At 39.1% G+C, this 10,509-nt stretch overlaps 4 non-coding genes across 4 annotated transcripts; all 4 read right to left on the reverse strand.

Annotated features, from left to right (window-relative positions):
• Positions 1-710: 710 nt before the first annotated feature.
• On the reverse strand, positions 711-782 carry TRNAC-GCA (transfer RNA cysteine (anticodon GCA)). Its single transcript has one exon. It is a non-coding gene; the product is annotated as a tRNA-Cys (tRNA).
• A 1,578-nt stretch (positions 783-2,360) lies between these two features.
• On the reverse strand, positions 2,361-2,432 carry TRNAC-GCA (transfer RNA cysteine (anticodon GCA)). Its single transcript has one exon. It is a non-coding gene; the product is annotated as a tRNA-Cys (tRNA).
• A 3,748-nt stretch (positions 2,433-6,180) lies between these two features.
• Positions 6,181-6,252, reverse strand: TRNAC-GCA (transfer RNA cysteine (anticodon GCA)). Its single transcript has one exon. It is a non-coding gene; the product is annotated as a tRNA-Cys (tRNA).
• Positions 6,253-7,830: 1,578 nt separating this feature from the next.
• TRNAS-GCU (transfer RNA serine (anticodon GCU)) lies at positions 7,831-7,902 on the reverse strand. Its single transcript has one exon. It is a non-coding gene; the product is annotated as a tRNA-Ser (tRNA).
• Positions 7,903-10,509: the final 2,607 nt, after the last annotated feature.

Genomic DNA, 10,509 nt, shown 5'->3' on the forward strand with positions numbered 1-10,509 from the left:
AAGGTTACTGTACTGTATTTCTTGTCCTGCAGGAGGTGAAGATGAGTCTGTTTCTTTATGGTAAAGGTTTGGAGTTATTAGTCAGGGCATAAATAGAGAGTTTACATACTGTAGGTATAATCTGTGAGCATGTTTAAAAAGAAACTTTGATCATCCTAAAGCTCCACTATTGTTCGTGCTAGTCAGAGTAGTATATATTGAAATCCAGTTGTGACATTGTTTTATGGAAGCCAAAGAGAACTAAAATACAAATTGTCACTAAACCAATATTAATAATTTCTGAAAACTAACTGATTGAGATACATTTTGGCAATCAAATCAAATATTTGATTTTTAGGTCAGTGGGCTCAGATGTTCTGAATGCATGTATGCCTTATGGACTAATTGCAAAATCAGTATGAGTTCAAAACATGGCTGCACCAAAAAAATTGTAATTCTGCCATGTTAATGCCCAATACTCCCTTATTTATCAAAGTTAGTTAGGAATAAAGCATTCATCCTTCATGTATAGTGATTTTATCCTGTATAATTCTCTATCAAATTAGCAGTCAAAACCTGCCACTGATACTGTACTTTCCTGAGGTAAAGTATTAAGTTGACATTTCAACATTTTTTGTTGCCTGACTGCCACTTGAGTATGTTTTTATATTACTTGAGTCCCAAACAAGGTATAGACTGCAAAGTGATGCTATACATTAAAAGCAAATAATAGGGGGCACCCGGATTTGAACCAGGGACCTCTCGATCTGCAGTTAAATGCTCTACCACTGAGCTATACCCCCTGCTCTTTCTCACTATAAGCACATACACAATCCAGCCTTGATGTAAAGGTTACTGTACTGTATTTCTTGTCCTGCAGGAGGTGAAGATGAGTCTGTTTCTTTATGGTAATGCTTTGGAGTTATTAGTCAGGGCATAAATAGAGAGTTCACATACTGCAGGTATAATCTGTGAGCATACTCAAAAAGAAACTTTGATCATCCTAAAGTTCCACTATAGTTAGTGCTAGTCAGAGTAGGATTTATTGAAATCCAGTTGTGACATTGTTTTATTGAAGCAAAACTGATCTAAAATACAAATTGTTACCAAACCAATATTAATAATTTCTGAAAACTATTTTATCATGGTACATTTTTGCTAAGAAAATAAAATATTTGAATTTTGGGTCAGTGGGCTCAGATGTTCTGAATGCATGTATGCCTTATGGACTAATTGCAAAATCAGTCGGAGTTGAAAACATGGCTGTACCAAATAATTTTCTGCCATGTTAATGCCCAATACTCCCTTATTTATCAAAGTTAGTTAGGAATAAAGCATTCATCCTTCATGTACAGTTATTTTATGCTGTATAATTCTCTATCAAAAGTAGCTGTAAAAACCTACCACTGATAATGTACTTTCCTGAGGTAAAGTATTAAGTTGAAATGTCAACATTTTTTGTTGCCTGACTGCCACTTGAGTATGTTTTTACATTACTTGAGTCCCAAACAAGGTATAGACTGCAAAGGGACGCTATACATTAAAAGCAAATTATAGGGGCACCTGGATTTGAACCAGGGACCTCTCGACATGAACTCGAAAGCTCAACAACTGATTTATACCCCCTGGTCTTTCTAACTATAAGACCATACACATTGCAGCCTTGATGTAAAGGTTACTGTACTGTATTTCTTGTCCTGCAGGAGGTGAAGATGAGTCTGTTTCTTTATGGTAAAGGTTTGGAGTTATTAGTCAGGGCATAAATAGAGAGTTTACATACTGTAGGTATAATCTGTGAGCATGTTTAAAAAGAAACTTTGATCATCCTAAAGCTCCACTATTGTTCGTGCTAGTCAGAGTAGTATATATTGAAATCCAGTTGTGACATTGTTTTATGGAAGCCAAAGAGAACTAAAATACAAATTGTCACTAAACCAATATTAATAATTTCTGAAAACTAACTGATTGAGATACATTTTGGCAATAAAATCAAATATTTGATTTTTAGGTCAGTGGGCTCAGATGTTCTGAATGCATGTATGCCTTATGGACTAATTGCAAAATCAGTATGAGTTCAAAACATGGCTGCACCAAAAAAATTGTAATTCTGCCATGTTAATGCCCAATACTCCCTTATTTATCAAAGTTAGTTAGGAATAAAGCATTCATCCTTCATGTATAGTGATTTTATCCTGTATAATTTTCTATCAAATTAGCAGTCAAAACCTGCCACTGATACTGTACTTTCCTGAGGTAAAGTATTAAGTTGACATTTCAACATTTTTTGTTGCCTGACTGCCACTTGAGTATGTTTTTATATTACTTGAGTCCCAAACAAGGTATAGACTGCAAAGTGATGCTATACATTAAAAGCAAATAATAGGGGGCACCCGGATTTGAACCAGGGACCTCTCGATCTGCAGTCGAATGCTCTACCACTAAGCTATACCCCCTGCTCTTTCTCACTATAAGCACATACACATTGCAGCCTTGATGTAAAGGTTACTGTACTGTATTTCTTGTCCTGCAGGAGGTGAAGATGAGTCTGTTTCTTTATGGTAATGCTTTGGAGTTATTAGTCAGGGCATAAATAGAGAGTTCACATACTGCAGGTATAATCTGTGAGCATACTCAAAAAGAAACTTTGATCATCCTAAAGTCCCACTATAGTTAGTGCTAGTCAGAGTAGGATTTATTGAAATCCAGTTGTGACATTGTTTTATTGAAGCAAAACTGATCTAAAATACAAATTGTTACCAAACCAATATTAATAATTTCTGTGTAACCTGAATAATATCTGCTACTTATCGTTTAGTAATAAATTATTATATCTATATAGTATAATACTTGTTTGGTTCATATATAGATATCTTTGGTAGGGGAAATAAACATATTAATATATGGGTAATATAATAATATATGATAAAATATGATATTATATATGTATATAGATGGATTGTTGAAGGGATAAAATTTGTATTTCATTATTTACATGTATATATTGTATAGGTTTGGTATAGACTGTTGTGAGGTGATGTTTGAAGGACAGTCTAGTCTTAGGATGCCTAGCAATAGCCTGCAGGGTAGCAATGATCTGTCTATGAGGCAACTGTGTGGTCCGCGCGCTGCTGGAGCGATAATCTGCCAGGCGGGAAAAGCCGGTCCACGAGCCGGTGATTCATGGCTGACCGCGAGCCTGGGGCTAGACAGGTAATGATTGGCGGCGGTGAGGGGAGATCGCGCGGCTATGGCGGGAAGGGGTACTCACGAGACGGAGGTCTGGGGAGGATAAATAGAGCTCCCCGCCGGCAGTTAGGCAGAATGCTGTTCCCCCTGTTCGTGTGTGCACTCGGGTCTCCTGAGCTGTCGTGAGAGCTGTGCGGAAGCGACTGGAGACCGAGTAGCACGTCCAATACAGGGCAGATCTGAGCCGCGGCTGGGAGCAGGGGAGGTGGGCATAGATTCCCCAAGCACTGCTTACCCCCAGCGTACCTTGTGCGGGCTCCACGGCGGGGATAGGACGGCTGGCCAGGCGGAGGCAGACTGGAGATGCGGATGGGCGGATGGAGGGAAGGAGGGCAGCGCGTCCCTAGAAACCGAGATGAAGCCATCCCAGCAAGACTCCTGATTCGCCACATGCAGAAAGGGGCCAGCTCAGCAGCTACAGTCCTCCCCTAGGGAGGAGTCGGGGGAGAAGCCAGTGCAGAACCTACAAGCTGTAAGTGAGACTATGCAATGCACCACACAGCTACACCTCACTAGCTTATGTAATATAAAACAGCTTGAATCTACCAGCGGTCTGCTTTATATGGGGGGTGAAGTAAATTTTGAGCCAAAAGTTGCCAGCCCTAGGTCCTAATATTGGAGGATGCAATAAGGCAGTTATAGACTGGACAGGCGATTTCACACTGTTATACTTAGAGGTGGAACTGTAATTTTCTCAAAGGAACTATTTAATTATATATATATATAAAGATATGGCTGGACAGTTCCAAGTACCACATACTAGAGCAGTATGTAAAGTCTCAATTAACATATGTGAGGAACAAGTACAAGGATAACTATCTTTATAAAAATATCTCTTTAACGTTACTAAAAGAGATTTGACAAGGACATTACTTTGCAGAGTGTCCAGTAATTGAGACTTAATAGCTTCTACAGTTGAAACGGATACAGTTACAGGACTACTGCTACTACAGCAAATAGTTTCACCAAGAAAGGATACAATTGTAGCAGAGTAGAGTATATCTTTTGCAGACTAACTACCATAAAATGCCTGCTGCCTTTTAAGGAGATGGACATAATACTGTACAAGCAGACCCTTCTATGATGTAGTACCCGATGGGGGTTAATTCAAGTATGGCACTCTGAGTAGATTAGATTCTACTATAAACGAGACAAAAAGGAACTACACCCAACATAGAGGAAAGTATAGACTTGCGACTCATACAAAACTGATGCCAAACAAGTTTTATGCCAGTGTACACTGAATTAAGGGCCCAGACATTGCACTTATTTTTTTTATGAGTACCCGGGTCACTCAAGCAGTAATATTACCACATTTTTTGTATTGCATGCAAACAATAACCTGTATAGGTGTTATAGAGAGATAGTGAAAGGGGATAGAAAATGTATTTTCTATTATTGTGCTTGACAGAATGTTTATTTTGCATCTAATCTTTAAATATCTTAGTAGTAATAAAAACACTTAAGGTTGCTTACCATATATGTTGTGATATGAAATTCTGTCCGGCGATCCTGGAAATACCAAGAGAAGAACAGGTACAATAATATATTGTAAAGTATTCGCCTAGGTATAGAAGTCATATAGATATACAATTATTCTACAGTGTTAGACATAGAGGCTTACCCAGGCAAGCCTAAATATAGCTTGGGTGGAGGCACATATGTATTACATACCCCTGGGTGGTGAGAGAGGGGTTACATCTGAAAACTATTTTATCAAGGTACATTTTTGCTAATAAAATAAAATATTTGAATTTTGGGTCAGTGGGCTCAGATGTTCTGAATGCATGTATGCCTTATGGACTAATTGCAAAATCAGTCGGAGTTGAAAACATGGCTGTACCAAATAATTTTCTGCCATGTTAATGCCCAATACTCCCTTATTTATCAAAGTTAGTTAGGAATAAAGCATTCATCCTTCATGCACAGTTATTTTATGCTGTATAATTCTCTATCAAAAGTAGCTGTAAAAACCTGCTACTGATACTGTACTTTCCTGAGGTAAAGTATTAAGTTGAAATGTCAACATTTTTTGTTGCCTGACTGCCACTTGAGTATGTTTTTACATTACTTGAGTCCCAAACAAGGTATAGACTGCAAAGGGATGCTATACATTAAAAGCAAATTAAAGGGGCACCTGGATTTGAACCAGGGACCTCTCGACATGCACTAGAATGGTCAACAACTGATTTATACCCCCTGGTCTTTCTAACTATAAGACCATACACATTGCAGCCTTGATGTAAAGGTTACTGTACTGTATTTCTTGTCCTGCAGGAGGTGAAGATGAGTCTGTTTCTTTATGGTAAATGTTTGGAGTTATTAGTCAGGGCATAAATAGAGAGTTTACATACTGTAGGTATAATCTGTGAGCATGTTTAAAAAGATACTTTGATCATCCTAAAGCTCCACTATTGTTCGTGCTAGTCAGAGTAGTATATATTGAAATCCAGTTGTGACATTGTTTTATGGAAGCCAAAGAGAACTAAAATACAAATTGTCACTAAACCAATATTAATAATTTCTGAAAACTAACTGATTGAGATACATTTTGGCAATAAAATCAAATATTTGATTTTTAGGTCAGTGGGCTCAGATGTTCTGAATGCATGTATGCCTTATGGACTAATTGCAATATCAGTATGAGTTCAAAACATGGCTGCACCAAAAAAATTGTAATTCTGCCATGTTAATGCCCAATACTCCCTTATTTATCAAAGTTAGTTAGGAATAAAGCATTCATCCTTCATGTATAGTGATTTTATCCTGTATAATTCTCTATCAAATTAGCAGTCAAAACCTGCCACTGATACTGTACTTTCCTGAGGTAAAGTATTAAGTTGACATTTCAACATTTTTTGTTGCCTGACTGCCACTTGAGTATGTTTTTATATTACTTGAGTCCCAAACAAGGTATAGACTGCAAAGTGGTGCTATACATTAAAAGCAAGTAATAGGGGGCACCCGGATTTGAACCAGGGACCTCTCGATCTGCAGTCGAATGCTCTACCACTGAGCTATACCCCCTGCTCTTTCTCACTATAAGCACATACACATTGCAGCCTTGATGTAAAGGTTACTGTACTGTATTTCTTGTCCTGCAGGAGGTGAAGATGAGTCTGTTTCTTTATGGTAATGCTTTGGAGTTATTAGTCAGGGCATAAATAGAGAGTTCACATACTGCAGGTATAATCTGTGAGCATACTCAAAAAGAAACTTTGATCATCCTAAAGTTCCACTATAGTTAGTGCTAGTCAGAGTAGGATTTATTGAAATCCAGTTGTGACATTGTTTTATTGAAGCAAAACTGATCTAAAATACAAATTGTTACCAAACCAATATTAATAATTTCTGAAAACTATTTTATCATGGTACATTTTTGCTAAGAAAATAAAATATTTGAATTTTGGGTCAGTGGGCTCAGATGTTCTGAATGCATGTATGCCTTATGGACTAATTGCAAAATTAGTCGGAGTTGAAAACATGGCTGTACCAAATAATTTTCTGCCATGTTAATGCCCAATACTCCCTTATTTATCAAAGTTAGTTAGGAATAAAGCATTCATCCTTCATGTACAGTTATTTTATGCTGTATAATTCTCTATCAAAAGTAGCTGTAAAAACCTGCCACTGATAATGTACTTTCCTGAGGTAAAGTATTAAGTTGAAATGTCAACATTTTTTGTTGCCTGACTGCCACTTGAGTATGTTTTTACATTACTAGAGTCCCAAACAAGGTATAGACTGCAAAGGGACGCTATACATTAAAAGCAAATTATAGGGGCACCTGGATTTGAACCAGGGACCTCTCGACATGCACTCGAATGCTCAACAACTGATTTATACCCCCTGGTCTTTCTAACTATAAGACCATACACATTGCAGCCTTGATGTAAAGGTTACTGTACTGTATTTCTTGTCCTGCAGGAGGTGAAGATGAGTCTGTTTCTTTATGGTAAAGGTTTGGAGTTATTAGTCAGGGCATAAATAGAGAGTTTACATACTGTAGGTATAATCTGTGAGCTTGTTTAAAAAGAAACTTTGATCATCCTAAAGCTCCACTATTGTTCGTGCTAGTCAGAGTAGTATATATTGAAATCCAGTTGTGACATTGTTTTATGGAAGCCAAAGAGAACTAAAATACAAATTGTCACTAAACCAATATTAATAATTTCTGAAAACTAACTGATTGAGATACATTTTGGCAATAAAATCAAATATTTGATTTTTAGGTCAGTGGGCTCAGATGTTCTGAATGCATGTATGCCTTATGGACTAATTGCAAAATCAGTATGAGTTCAAAACATGGCTGCACCAAAAAAAATGTAATTCTGCCATGTTAATGCCCAATACTCCCTTATTTATCAAAGTTAGTTAGGAATAAAGCATTCATCCTTCATGTCTAGTGATTTTATCCTGTATAATTCTCTATCAAATTAGCAGTCAAAACCTGCCACTGATACTGTACTTTCCTGAGGTAAAGTATTAAGTTGACATTTCAACATTTTTTGTTGCCTGACTGCCACTTGAGTATGTTTTTATATTACTTGAGTCCCAAACATGGTATAGACTGCAAAGTGATGCTTTACATTAAAAGCAAGTAATAGGGGGCACCCGGATTTGAACCAGGGACCTCTCGATCAGCAGTCGAATGCTCTACCACTGAGATATACCCCCTGCTCTTTTTCACTATAAGCACATACACATTGCAGCCTTGATGTAAAGGTTACTGTACTGTATTTCTTGTCCTGCAGGAGGTGAAGATGAGTCTGTTTCTTTATGGTAATGCTTTGGAGTTATTAGTCAGGGCATAAATAGAGAGTTCACATACTGCAGGTATAATCTGTGAGCATACTCAAAAAGAAACTTTGATCATCCTAAAGTTCCACTATAGTTAGTGCTAGTCAGAGTAGGATTTATTGAAATCCAGTTGTGACATTGTTTTATTGAAGCAAAACTGATCTAAAATACAAATTGTTACCAAACCAATATTAATAATTTCTGAAAACTATTTTATCATGGTACATTTTTGCTAAGAAAATAAAATATTTGAATTTTGGGTCAGTGGGCTCAGATGTTCTGAATGCATGTATGCCTTATGGACTAATTGCAAAATCAGTTGGAGTTGAAAACATGGCTGTACCAAATAATTTTCTGCCATGTTAATGCCCAATACTCCCTTATTTATCAAAGTTAGTTAGGAATAAAGCATTCATCCTTCATGTACAGTTATTTTATGCTGTATAATTCTCTATCAAAAGTAGCTGTAAAAACCTGCCACTGATAATGTACTTTCCTGAGGTAAAGTATTAAGTTGAAATGTCAACATTTTTTGTTGCCTGACTGCCACTTGAGTATGTTTTTACAATACTTGAGTCCCAAACAAGGTATAGACTGCAAAGGGACGCTATACATTAAAAGCAAATTATAGGGGCACCTGGATTTGAACCAGGGACCTCTCGACATGCACTCGAATGCTCAACAACTGATTTATACCCCCTGGTCTTTCTAACTATAAGATCATACACATTGCAGCCTTGATGTAAAGGTTACTGTACTGTGGCCCTCATTCCGAGTTGTTCGCTCGGTATTTTTCATCGCATCGCAGTGAAAATCCGCTTAGTACGCATGCGCAATGTTCGCACTGCGACTGCGCCAAGTAACTTTACTATGAAGAAAGTATTTTTACTCACGGCTTTTTCTTCGCTCCGGCGATCGTAATGTGATTGACAGGAAATGGGTGTTACTGGGCGGAAACACGGTGTTACTGGGCGGAAACACGGCGTTTCAGGGGCGTGTGGCTGAAAACGCTACCGTTTCCGGAAAAAACGCAGGAGTGGCCGGAGAAACGGTGGGAGTGCCTGGGCGAACGCTGGGTGTGTTTGTGACGTCAACCAGGAACGACAAGCACTGAAATGATCGCACAGGCAGAGTAAGTCTGGAGCTACTCTGAAACTGCTATGTAGTTAGTAATCGCATTATTGCGAATACATCGGTCGCAATTTTAAGAAGCTAAGATTCACTCCCAGTAGGCGGCGGCTTAGCGTGTGTAACTCTGCTAAATTCGCCTTGCGACCGATCAACTCGGAATGAGGGCCAGTATTTCTTGTCCTGCAGGAGGTGAAGATGAGTCTGTTTCTTTATGGTAAAGGTTTGGAGTTATTAGTAGAGATGAGCGGGTTCGGTTTCTCTGAATCCGAACCCGCCAGAACTTCATGTTTTTTTTCACGGGTCCGAGCGACTCGGATCTTCCCGCCTTGCTCGGTTAACCCGAGCGCGCCCGAACGTCATCATGACGCTGTCGGATTCTCGCGAGGCTCGGATTCTATCGCGAGACTCGGATTCTATATAAGGAGCCGCGCGTCGCCGCCATTTTCACACGTGCATTGAGATTGATAGGGAGAGGACGTGGCTGGCGTCCTCTCCGTTTAGAATAGATTAGAGAGACACTTGATTTACTAATTTTGGGGAGCATTAGGAGTACTCAGTACAGTGCAGAGTTTTGCTGATAGTGACCACCAGTTTTATTTATAATCCGTTCTCTGCCTGAAAAAAGCGATACACAGCACACAGTGACTCAGTCACATACCATATCTGTGTGCACTGCTCAGGCTCAGGCCAGTGTGCTGCATCATCTATTATCTATATATAATATTATATATATCTGTCTGACTGCTCAGCTCACACAGCTTATAATTGTGGGGGAGACTGGGGAGCACTACTGCAGTGCCAGTTATAGGTTATAGCAGGAGCCAGGAGTACATAATATATTATATAGTGAGTGACCACCAGACACACAGTGCAGTTTATTTAATATATCCGTTCTCTGCCTGAAAAAAGCGATACACACAGTGACTCAGTCAGTCACATACCATATCTGTGTGCACTGCTCAGGCTCAGGCCAGTGTGCTGCATCATCTATATATTAGAGATGAGCGGGTTCGGTTCCTCGGAATCCGAACCCGCCCGAACTTCATGTTTTTTTTCACGGGTCCGAGCGACTCGGATCTTCCCGCCTTGCTCGGTTAACCCGAGCGCGCCCGAACGTCATCATGACGCTGTCGGATTCTCGCGAGGCTCGGATTCTATCGCGAGACTCGGATTCTATATAAGGAGCCGCGCGTCGCCGCCATTTTCACTCGTGCATTGAGATTGATAGGGAGAGGACGTGTCTGGCGTCCTCTCCATTAGAATAGAGATAGATTAGATAGAGAGAGAGAGATTGTGCAGAGTCGCAGACAGAGTTAGTTTACCACAGTCAGTGACCAGTGCAGTTGCTAGTTA

The sequence above is a fragment of the Pseudophryne corroboree genome, chromosome 1 (assembly GCF_028390025.1).
Source record: "Pseudophryne corroboree isolate aPseCor3 chromosome 1, aPseCor3.hap2, whole genome shotgun sequence".
NCBI classification, from domain to species: domain Eukaryota; kingdom Metazoa; phylum Chordata; class Amphibia; order Anura; family Myobatrachidae; genus Pseudophryne; species Pseudophryne corroboree.